Genomic DNA, 11,924 nt, shown 5'->3' with positions numbered 1-11,924 from the left:
CTGACATTCCGTTTGCAGGAATTTGCGTTGGGGGGTGAGTCCTTTGAGCAGTTTTCTCGGCGAGGCAGCTTACCTTTAAGAAAGAGCATGCCCCCTGTACCATGTGGTCTGCAGCAACCTATCACAAATCTCTTGCCGCCCTCTCGCCACCATCTCTGAGAAAGGAGACAGCAGCATTGGTGGTACAAGGAGTGACATATTCAGTGTCCCAAATGAATTGTGTGACAGAGTCTGGAGAAAGGGTTTGCAGAACAGAATTCCTGTGAAGTGAAAGTAACATTTCATGAGTTCTGTGGACTGGTGCTATTGAACTGTGTTTCCCCAGTTTTTCATTCTCCACCCAATACATTTTTGTTTGTCTGGGACTGTCCATATACGTACCTATTGATTTTTAAAGGGGTTAGAATTTCAACTAGTAAAGTTACCTTTTAATAAATCATAGTTTTGTTCTGCCCCTGTTTGGTATTTAGTTATAATAAATAGTCTTGTTAAGTATAGAAACCTGGTCATAATTTTCTCCTATCTACCTGCTTCCATTCGACAGGTAAGGTAGGGGCTTCACATGAATGGTCAAATCATTATCGTTTGTGGTGAATAAACACCGAAAGAACTGTGGATGCTGTAAAACAGAAACAAAACAGAGGTTGCTGGAAAAGCTCAGCAGGTTTGGCAGCATCTGTGAAGAGAAATTTGAGTTAACGTTTCAGGTCCAGTGACTCTTCCTCATCCAAGTCATTTATAAAAATCACAAAGCGCAGAGGTCCCAGAACCGATCCCTGCGAAACATCACTGATGTTCGGTGAGCTCCAGGCTGAGTACTTTTCATCTGCCACCAACCTCTGTCTTCTGTGGGCCAGCCAGTTCTGTATCCAGAGAGCCAGATTTCCCTGTATCCCATGCCTCCTTTCTTTCTCAAAGAATCTACCATGGGGAACCTTATCAAACACCTTGCTAAAATCCATGTACACCATATCCACTGCTCTACCTTCATCAACATGTTTTGTCACATCCTCAATAATTGAATAAGGTTCGTGAGGCATGACCTCCCCCTCACAAACTCATGCTGACTATCTTTAATCAAATTATGGTTTTTAAAGTAATCATAAATCCTGTCTCTTAGAATCTTTTCCAATACTTTGGCCCACCACTAACGTAACACTGACTGGTCCGTATTTCCCAGGATTATCCCTATTCTCTTTCTTGAACAAGTGAATAGTATTTGCCACCCTCCAATCATTTGGCACTACTCCAATGGACAGGGAGGACACAAAGATCATCACCAAACATGCCGCAATCTCTTCCCTCACTTCCTGTAGTAACCGAGGGCATAATCTGCCTAGTCCAGGGGTTTTACCTTTCCTTATGTTTTTCAAAACTTTCAGCTCATCCTCCTTCCTAACACCAAACTGTACAAGCATATCAAGTAGGGACTGCAGAAGCTGGAAACCAGAGTCTAGATAGTCTCCTCTACATTGGGGAGACTGGACGCCTCCTAGCAGAGCGCTTTAGGGAACATCTCCGGGACACCCGCACCAATCAACTCCACCGCCCTGTGGCCCAACATTTCAACTCCCCCTCCCACTCTGCCGAGGACATGCAGGTCCTGGGCCTCCTTCACCGCAGCTCCCTCACCACCCATCGCCTGGAGGAAGAATGCCTCATCTTCCGCCTCGGAACACTTCAACCCCATGGCATCAATGTGGACTTCACCAGTTTACTCATTTCCCCTTTCCCCACCTCACCCCAGCTCCAATCTTCCAGCTCAGTACCGCCCTCATGACCTGTCCTACCTGCCTATCTTCCTTTCCACTGATCCACCCCACCCTCCTCTCTGACCTATCACCTTCATCCCCACCCCCATTCACCCATTGTACTCTTTGCTACCTTCCCCCAGCCCTCCCCACCTCATTTATCTCTCCACCCTGCAGGCACCCTACTTCAATTCCTGATGAAGTGCTTTTGCCCGAAGCGTTGATTTTCCTGTTCCTCGGATGCTGCCTGACCCTCTGCACAAGTATATCATGCTGTCCTCAGAAGTGTCAAAGTCCCTCTAAGCCAGTGAATACTGAAGCAAAGTATTCATTAAAGACCTCCTCTATGTCCTCCGACTCCAGGCACAAGTTCCCTCCACTATCCATGGTCAGTCCTACCCTTATGCTGGCCATCCCCTTGTTCCTCACATAGTGTAGAACACCTTAGGGTTTTCCCTTAGTCCTACCCATCAAGGCTTTATCATGCACCCTTGTAGCTCTCCTAAGTCCATTCTTCAATTCCTTCCTGTCTATCTTGTCATCCTCTAGAGTCCTGTCTGATCCTTGCCTCCTCCACCTTAAGTAAGCTTCCTTCTTCCTCTTGATGAGATGTTCCACATCCCTTGTCATGCAAGGTTCTTTCACCCTACCGTCCTTTACCTTTCCTTAGTGGGACAATCAGCAAGTGCTTCCGAAATAAACTCCCACTTTTCTGTCATGCATTTCTCTGAGAGTTGTCGTTTTCTTTCAGAGTTTTAAAACATTCCCCTCATCTTTGAGACTTTTATTTTTCATTAAACTGGGTAAGAGCCCAGTGAGGATTGAACTCACGACCCCGGGTTTACAAGGCCAGTGCTCTCACCCACTGAGCTATGGAGCCTTCAGATTATGCCCCTCACTGGTATTCCAGCACCTTGCTGTAAACGTGTGGGAATCAGTGGTGGACAGAATATTAGACAAAGGCAAAATATTGTGAATGCTGGGAATCTGAAACAAACATGTAAATGCTGGAGAAAGGCGAGCAATATCTGTGGAGAGAGAGAAACAGAAGTAACATTTTGAGTCTGCTATGACTCTGAAGTTCAAAAGAAGAGTTATACCAGAATATTGACTTTTTTTTTCTGGAATTGCTGCCAGAACTGCTGAATTTCTCCAGCAATCTCTGTGGTTGTTACAGCTGGAATCATACTTTACTTGAACAGCCTGTAGATGCTATCAAGTTTACAATACAGAATAAAAACCAATACAATTGCGGATGCTGTAAATTAGAAACAAAATCAGAAATTGCTGGAAAAGCTCAGCAGGTCTGTGGAGAGAAATCAGAGCGAACGTTTCACATTGAAAACATTTCTGAAGATGCTGTCAGACCTGCTGAGCTTTTCCAGCAATTTCTGTTTTTGTTACACTGAATAAAAGCTGCTTTGGTACACTTTCATTTATTTTTCAGGAGGTCAGCTGACTTATTCACCTTATGAAGTTTCTGTGGGAAGACGCAATGCATTTGTACTAATTTATTAAATCATTCATTCCCCCACAACCAACCGCAAGAAGACAGAAAGGTTATTTTGAGTAGCTGGAATCCCTCCCACAGTATTGATGGTACAATGATGAACATAAAAGAATTGTGGTCTTAAATCTTGGTCATTGGTAGATCAATTTGTGGTGAATGATTAATCAAGTGACATGACAAATCGTGGCTCTGAATCCTACAAACATTCACCCTTTAATGAGACATTCATTACTTGAAACAGAAGATATTTAGCTTTAATTATTTAACTGGTGGCTTATGTTAACTGGTTTTCAACATTGAGAGGAATCATTAACAGAAAATTAAGTGGATTGAAAGTAAATTTAAACTACAAAGGAAATAACATAAGGGATTCAATGTCATTTCAATTCAGGATGGCAGATTGGAGAAATGCAGAAAATTAGGAAGAAGCGATTAAAACATTAACATAGGCATTTCACACGATGACTTATGTTCCCATTAAAGACAGGTTAATGACATTTTCTCTAGAACACAATTGCAATGGCTTTATCCCCTGGGGTGCATTTACATCCCCTTTCTCAGCAGCATCAACTGCACTGTGACATTAAACATCCATCCCACAATGCCCTTGAGAAGGAGGTGACAAGTCACTGCAGTCCATGGAGTGAGGGTCAGCATTTCCCGAACGAGTTCTCGCTAAGTATTGAAATTGGCATCCTTCAGTGAGACCTGTGAGAGTGGGTGCTTTTTCTTAAAAAATATTTTTTATAGGATGTAGGTATTGCTGGCAGGTTCACTATTTGTTGCCTGCAAGACCATTTCATACGGGCAACTAAGAGACAACCATGTTGCTGTTGGTCTGGACTCACAAATAGACCAGGCGAGGAAAGGATGGCAGATTTCCTTCCCCAAAGGACATCAGTGAACCAGATGGGTTTTCATGACAATCGACAATAGTTTCTTGGTTGACATTGTATTCCCAGTTTTGGGTTTTAAGTGGATCATCTGAGATGGTGGGATTCAAACCCCTGACCCAGATCATTTGGCTGCTGTTGTGGATTGCTATGAGAAAGTGAGGACTGCAGATGCTGGAGATCAGAATTGAAATGTGTGGCACTGGAAAAGCACAGCTGGTCAAGCAGCATTCCTGATGAAGGGCTTATGCCTGAAACATCGACTCTCCTACTCCTGGGATGCTGCCTGACCTGCTGTGCTTTTCCAGTGCCACACGTTTTGACATTGTGGATTACTATTTGACTACCATTACTATTCTACCAGCCCTGCCTCCCCCTTAAATGGGGAGTGCGGCTGTTATAACAATGTCAGAACTCCAACATGGCCTTTGCTGCCTCAGAGTGAGTGACCCCACTTAGGGGTTCAGTCCAACATTTTGGTCTAGGTATAGCTACAATACTATCTGGGAGGAAGTTTCAGAATTTTGACCCAGCAACAGTGAAGGATACATTTCAAGTCAAGATGGTGTGTGGTTTGGGAGGGGAACTTGCAGGTATTTGCAAGCATCTGCCAACCATGTCTTTCTATGTGGTCCTAGTAAGGGAGCCCGAATGAGTCCCTGTAATGCATCTTGTAGATGGCACATGTTGCTGCTACTGTGTGTCAGTGGACAAGGTCGTAAGTGTTGAAAGTAGTCGATGAGATGTTAATCAAGTGGGCTGCTTTGTCCTAGATGGTATCAATCTTCTTGACAGAGCAGCACTCATTCAAGCAAGGGAGGAATATTCCATCACACTACTGACTTGTATTTGTAGGATGATGTGATGTGACATGACATATTGATGATCTTCCATTATCACACTGTGGAACCTATGTGAGCTCCTGTGACATAAGGGGGAGTTGTGGGACACACCGTATTGAAGAACTTAGTGACTTTTTAATGACAGCACCAAGTATCAACATATTCGCATTGCAATCACAGACACTTATGTGCCTGGGCTCACCATTGCCTCAGGGTGGAGGAAGGTAGCAAAGAGTACAATAGGTGAATGAGGGTGGGGATGGAGGTGATAGGTCAGAGAGGAGGGCGGAGGAAGGTAGCAAAGAGTACATGATTGACGAGCTTCAGGGCAGAGGAGATGACCTGGGGGTTGCAGTGAGAGAGAGACTCACTGAGATTCTTGTGGAGAGAGGAGGAGAACTTCTTCAAGGTAGGCATCCTTGCAAGAGGATTCGCAGTAAGGTTAAAATCAACTAGGCAAAAGTGAGGACTGCAGATGCTGGAAACCAGAGTTTAGATCAGAGTGGTGCTGGAAAAGCACAGCAAGTACTCTCCCACTCTGCTTTCTCTAAAGCACAGTATTACTGCCAGAACTTAATCAGGACTCAACGCCTCTGCTAATTCCAGTTCCTTCTCATCACATGGAGTAAATTGAATCAGGCGGAGGCCAAGGTAGATCACCCGCTTGACACTTCTGGCTGAAGGTGGGCGCAAATGCTTCAGCCCCCTCTCCTTTACATTGATGCTCTGGGCATCTTTGAGGGCCAGTGAAGCCTCCTTTGCTGTTAGTTGTGACAGGGCTATAGAGCTTAGATTGGAAATGTTGGTTGTGAGATCTTTTTAACTCATTTATAGCATACCATTACCATTGTTTAGCATGTAGGTAATCCTGTAGTCCTGTCTTATATCTTCACCAGGTTGACACCTTATTATTAGGAATATCCCTGGTGCTGCCCTGGTGCTGCCCTTGGCATACCCTCCTTCACTCTTCATTGATCAAGGGTTTGATGGTATTGATAGAGTGGGAGACATACCAAGCAAATTGAATACTATGCAACTGCTACTGTCCCACAGAGGCCAGGATGCCCAGATTTGAGTTCCAGTCTTCAGAAACCAATCCCATTGAGCACAGTGATTAGTGGCACACAATACAGTGGGCCATATCCTCACATTTTCAGGAGAAGAATTGCAAATACTCGTGGCCTTCTGAGACAAAAGCTTGTATCTCATCTCTGTTGTATGTGGGTGAGCCCCTGATATTTAAACAGAGGCCACTAGTTCCTGATTCTCTTTAAAGGGGAAACATTCCTTCCAGCTCTACCCTGTTAGGACTATTCAGGATCTTATCTACGAGATATAATAAACAGAGATAATAAACATGGCCAAGGAATTTAATTTCAGCACCTGGACACTATCTCCAACTGCATCCCTGTGGCCTTTCTGAGTGAAGTTGATGATTTTAATGCTCCTTATCAGCAGATTATACTGACACTTTCTGATCTCATTTCAGTTAAGGATATTGCAAAGCGCAGAGAAAGATGATTTTTAATCCATCTTTCTTCATAGGGTTCACATCCAGATTTTGCAGAGCTGAAAAGACAGCATGCTAACCCACGCTGCATTCCTCACAGATTACCTGAAGCCTTCATCGAACTACTGAACCATTTCATCTTCTTTAGCTGACTCAAGCCTGAGCAAAGGTGAGACACTGGTTCGAGGATTAGATCTCAAACTACTCCCACTAAACTTGGCATTGGACTTATTAAGCTTTCACTTTTCCTCGCTTCTGCTGAAGGTCAGCTCCAACTGAGAATGTAGCGATACTCTGAAGAGCGGATGGCACAGTGGCTCAGTGGTTAACCCTGCTGTCTTACAGTGTTAGGGCCCTGGGTTTAATTCCAGCCTTAGGCAACTGCCTGTGTGGAGTATGCACATTCTCCCCTTGTCTATGTGCGTTTCCTCCCACAGTCCAAAGATATGCAGGTCAGACGGATTGGCCATACAATATTGCCCATAGTATCCAGGGGTGTGCAGGCTAGATGGGTTAGCCATGGGATATCCAGGGTTACAGGGATGGGGTAAGTCTGGGTGGGCTGCACTTTTGAGGGTGGGTCTGTACTAAATGGGCTGAATGGCCTATCTCTACGTTGTAGGGATTCTATGAAGAGCAATTGAATCACCTTCAAAATTTAATTCTATTTTTCTTACTCTGATATCCAGAAAGATTGTGTAACCCTTAGTTTTCTGGGGCATCATCGTCAATCTTGCTGGTGGGGAAGGTCAGTCAGTGCACAGTGCAGGCTGTGACCAGTCCCATCCCACAATGCCAGTCGGACATCTATATTTGTGTTGTAATGCATTGTGGTTAACAGCGTTGGTTCTGAGCCTATGGTTGTGGGTTTGGCTGCCATCCCAGCTAAGGAGGTATGCTCATTCTGTGACCAGGCAGTTTTAGCATCAATCTGCAAATCCTTCCAACATGTACCAATGGCAGGTAACAAAAGCAAGAGAGATTCTTTGCCAATCATTTCATGGAGAAGAAAGTGGAGCCTCTACCTTGGCTATCCACGAGTCCAGACTACAACAGCAATATGAAAAGTACATGATGCTGCAGCAATTCACCTTCCCACTAAGACCATCCATATGACCCTAATTATCTCTAAACAAGGATGCCAGTTAACTCAGTTGGCTGGATGGCAGGTTTGCAATGCCAAGTGATGTCAACAGTGTGGTTACCATGAAGGACTCTCCTGCTCAACCTCTCCCCTCACCTGAGGCGTGGTAACCATCAGGTTAAACTGTCACTCTTTACTGAGACAGTGAGACTATGGCTACTTTACAGTAAAACAATCTCCTACCTGAAACTTCAGACAACTGGGCACATAATCCAGGCTAACAGTCCAAATTAAATTCAGAGGGAGTGTTGCACTGACAGTGGGTCAGTATTGAGGGAACATGAACTGCTAGAGAGCGAAGGACCAGTAACACTTGGAAGTGAAAGTACAGGTCAAACTGGAGCACTGTTCTGTGTAATACAAAACAAATTGGAACAATATGTCTCATTTATCAGTTTTCTCTTCTAGGAGAGAAAGTGCTGCAGCCACATTGAAATCCATAGGACAGTCTCCAACATTAACACTGTGAGATTTCTAGGATATGACATCCCTTACTTAGGAATAATAATTGACCAACAGCTTTTTAAAAAAAAGTCTGGATGAGGAAGTCCAACTCAGATCTTCCATATTTGTTTAAATTTGTTATGCTACGTTTTCAGCCTTTTAACAGAGCAAGGCGCCTGAGCAGGTTTGTTTCTTGACTTCACAATTTTGGAAAAATTGAGAAATTAAGCACAATCGGTAAAAGTTATGGTCTACAGGTGTTGGTTCAGCATATTTATCACCGTCATCCTCAGTCCAGTTCCAAACCAAATGTTTGACTCACTTCTACTTGTGAAATGATGTTTATACTTTGTCAATTTGGAACTGATGTCTTTAATGTGTTTGCTCACAGTTCATTTATCACACTGTATATAACAAACCTTCCAAAGCTCTATACCAAAGTGAAACACATTTTGAATTAAGAGACAGAGAGAGAGAAAGAGAATTTATATTTCAGATTGATTACCTTTCCTCAGAATTTCATTAATCCAGGGTTTTTCTGGTGCCAGTTCAGGAAGAGGATGGGGCTGGGGGCTGAGATTGGGAAGGTGGGAGGGTGCACTGGGGAGACATGTTAGTCAGAGGGACTCTACTGGGATGTTGCTGGCTCTGCGCGTCTGCAAATTTTACTAATGCAGAAAGTTGGGGAGGTTTTCTTTGGAAAAAAGGAGGCTGAGGGGAAGTTCAAGTAAGAGGTATAAAATTATGAGGGGTTCAGGTAGGGTAGTTAGGAAGAATAAGGTCTGGTGTCGTGACCTCCACTGCTGGTCGAAGGGAAGAGAGAGAGTCTACATCAAAGTTTGGGAGAAGATTTGTAGCTCGGGTGCTCGTTGTTGTGGTTCTGTTCGCCGAGCTGGGAATTTGTGTTGCAGATGTTTCGTCCCCTGTCTAGGTGACATCCTCAGTGCTTGAGAGCCTCCTGTGAAGCGCTTCTGTGATGTTTCCTCCGGCATTTATAGTGATTTGTATCTGCCGCTTCCGGTTGTCAGTTCCAGCTGTCTGCTGCAGTGGCCGGTATATTGGGTCCAGGTCGATGTGCTTATTGATTGAATCTGTGGATGAGTGCCATGCCTAAAACTGTCCTAAAACTGACAGCCAGACTACTGCGACCACTAGGACTCATAACAGCACACAAAACAACAGCCACTCTCAGACAACAACTCACCAGGACAAAGGACCCGATAACCAGCATGAGCAAAACCAATGTAATGTACAAAATCCTATGCAAGGACTGCACAAAACACTACATAGGACAAACAGGAAGACAGCTAACGATACACATCCATGAACACCAACTGGCCACGAAACGACATGACCAGCTATCCTTAGTAGTCACACACTCAGATGCCAAGCAACATGAGTTTGACTGGGACAACACTACTATTATAGGACAAGCCAAACAGAGAACAGCCAGGGAATTCCTAGAGGCATGGCACTCATCCACAGATTCAATCAATAAGCACATCGACCTGGACCCAATATACCGACCACTGCAGCAGACAGCTGGAACTGACAACCGGAAGCGGCAGATACAAATCACTATAAATGCCGGAGGAAACATCACAGAAGCGCTTCACAGGAAGCTCCCAAGCACTGAGGATGTCACCTAGACAGGGGACGAAACGTCTGCAACACAAATTCCCAGCTCGGCGAACAGAACCACAACAGAGTCTACATCACCCAGTCTAGCAGGTATCCAGGACCTTGCCCACAAAGCTGAGTGCCATGTCTGAGGCAAATGTCAGGAAGTATGCAGGGTAGTTCCAGACTGACAGTGCATGTCACAATGAGCTTTTAAAAGTCACACAGGCACGCGATGTACCAGTTAATTCCAGAATATCCAACAGTGGTGAATTAATCTGAAAATACCATTTGGTAAGATGAGCTAGAATTGGCTGTGATGGTTGCACTCTCTGTTTGCCTTCCTGGATTGTGCCACTCAGAACCATAGACAATCCTCTCGCTGAGGTCTAACTAGTGTTTTCTCGAAGTCTAGAATACATATACTTCATTAACATCTCTCTTTGCCTGTCCTGATGACTTATGTACATTTACCCACATCTCTGCTCTCCTACACATCCTTTATTTTCTATTGTCTCTTCCTGACATTTGCATCAAAATGGATCATGCCATGAAGTTTATACATTAAACTTCACCTGCTGCCTATTAGCCACTACATTAGATTATCAATTTTTTTTTGGATTTCTACATTATAAATTTATCCACAAACATTGAAGTTGTTCCTGGCACATCAGGGTGATTTATATAAATCTCAGGAAAAGTAAGGCTCCCATACCAAACCCATGGGAGTTCCACTACAAACTTTCCATGGGCCTGAATAATACCCACCAACCATTCCCCTTTGTTTCCTATCCCTCAGTCAATGTTGTAAACATGTTACTACTGACCCTTTTAATCCATAAACTCTAACTTTTCTCTGAAGTCTCCATACTTGTTAACTTAATCTTATGTGTCACAGAAGGTAATTGACGATAACTCTGCATTATATTTAAGGGGAACTTACATTGGAACAGATAAACTATCACTGTGTAAGGTAAGTTCAGTGTGTACGTATCAAGTAGGTATAGCGTGGGTGGCATGATGGCACAGTGGTTAGCACTGCTGCCACACAGCATTAGGGTCCCAGGTTCAATTCCAGCTTTGGGTGACTGTCTGTGTGAAGTTTACACATTCTCCTTGTGTCTGCACGGGCTTGTTCCGGTTTCCTCCCACAATCCCAAGATGTGCAGGTGAATTGGCCATGTTAAATTGCCCAGTGAATTAGTGCATTAGTTAGGGAGAAGTGGGTTACTCCTCGGTGTGGACTGGTTGGGTCAAAGGGCCTGTTTCCACACTGTAAGAAATCTGATCTAACATCTCCATGCTATTCAATGTATTTTGGTGGCAAAAGACTGTTAGTATTCAGTTTCTAGAAGATAAAGGCCTCCATTTTACATGATGTAGAGGAGCCGGTGTAGGACTGGGGTGGACAAAGCTAAAAATCACACAACAGCAGGTTATAGTCCACCAGCTTTATTTGGAAGTGCTAGGTGTTGGATATAACCTGATGTTGTGTGATTTTTTAACTAGGAGAAAGTGAGGACTGCAGATGCTGGAGACCAGATTTGAAAAATGTGGTGCTGGAAAAACACAGCAGGCCAGACAGAATCCAAGGAGCAGGAGAATCGATGATTTGGGCATAAGCCCATCTTCAGAAAATGATTTTTAACCATCCAATTTACATTGCAATAACTGGGATCACTGTTAACCTCACCATTGTTTGCAGCTCCAAATCCTTGTTACTCTTGTTGGCCTGATTATTAAATGCTCCTTTGAGACAGATTGAGGAGTCTCATGTAATTAGCCTTTTTATCTTAATACATATAGATGATATTTTCCTGTTCATCCATTTTCAAAGGAGGCTGGATGTCGCTTTTACACATGACCATGTGAATTAGGAGCATGAGTAGGTCTCTCGGTTGCTCAGGCCTGCTCCGTTGTTTAACAAAATCATGGTTGATCGATTACTCTGCATTCCACCCTGTCCCCAATAACTGTTTACAGCCTTGCTGCTCAAGAATCTAGCCACTTCAGTCTTAAACATTTTCAAAGTGTTATGGACGAGGCCCGACCACTCAAAGCATTCTTAAACAGTCAGCCCAGACCATAACTTTGCAATTTGTTTCAGTAAGTGTACAGTGAAAATTACCCAGAGTAAGTTAGTGAGGTTGACTACCAAGGTTTAAAACAGACAAAAACACTTATTCACAAAATTACACAATGAAACACGA

At 43.8% G+C, this 11,924-nt stretch overlaps 1 non-coding gene across 1 annotated transcript; it reads right to left on the bottom strand.

Moving 5' to 3' along the window:
• Positions 1–2,557: 2,557 nt before the first annotated feature.
• Positions 2,558–2,631, bottom strand: trnat-ugu. Its single transcript has one exon. It is a non-coding gene; the product is annotated as a tRNA-Thr (tRNA).
• Between the last annotated feature and the right edge of the window lie 9,293 nt (positions 2,632–11,924).

This window comes from Chiloscyllium plagiosum, chromosome 10 (assembly GCF_004010195.1).
Source record: "Chiloscyllium plagiosum isolate BGI_BamShark_2017 chromosome 10, ASM401019v2, whole genome shotgun sequence".
NCBI lineage: Eukaryota > Metazoa > Chordata > Chondrichthyes > Orectolobiformes > Hemiscylliidae > Chiloscyllium > Chiloscyllium plagiosum.
Note: the sequence above shows the minus strand (reverse complement) of the source record. Positions and strands in the feature narration are given on the sequence as shown.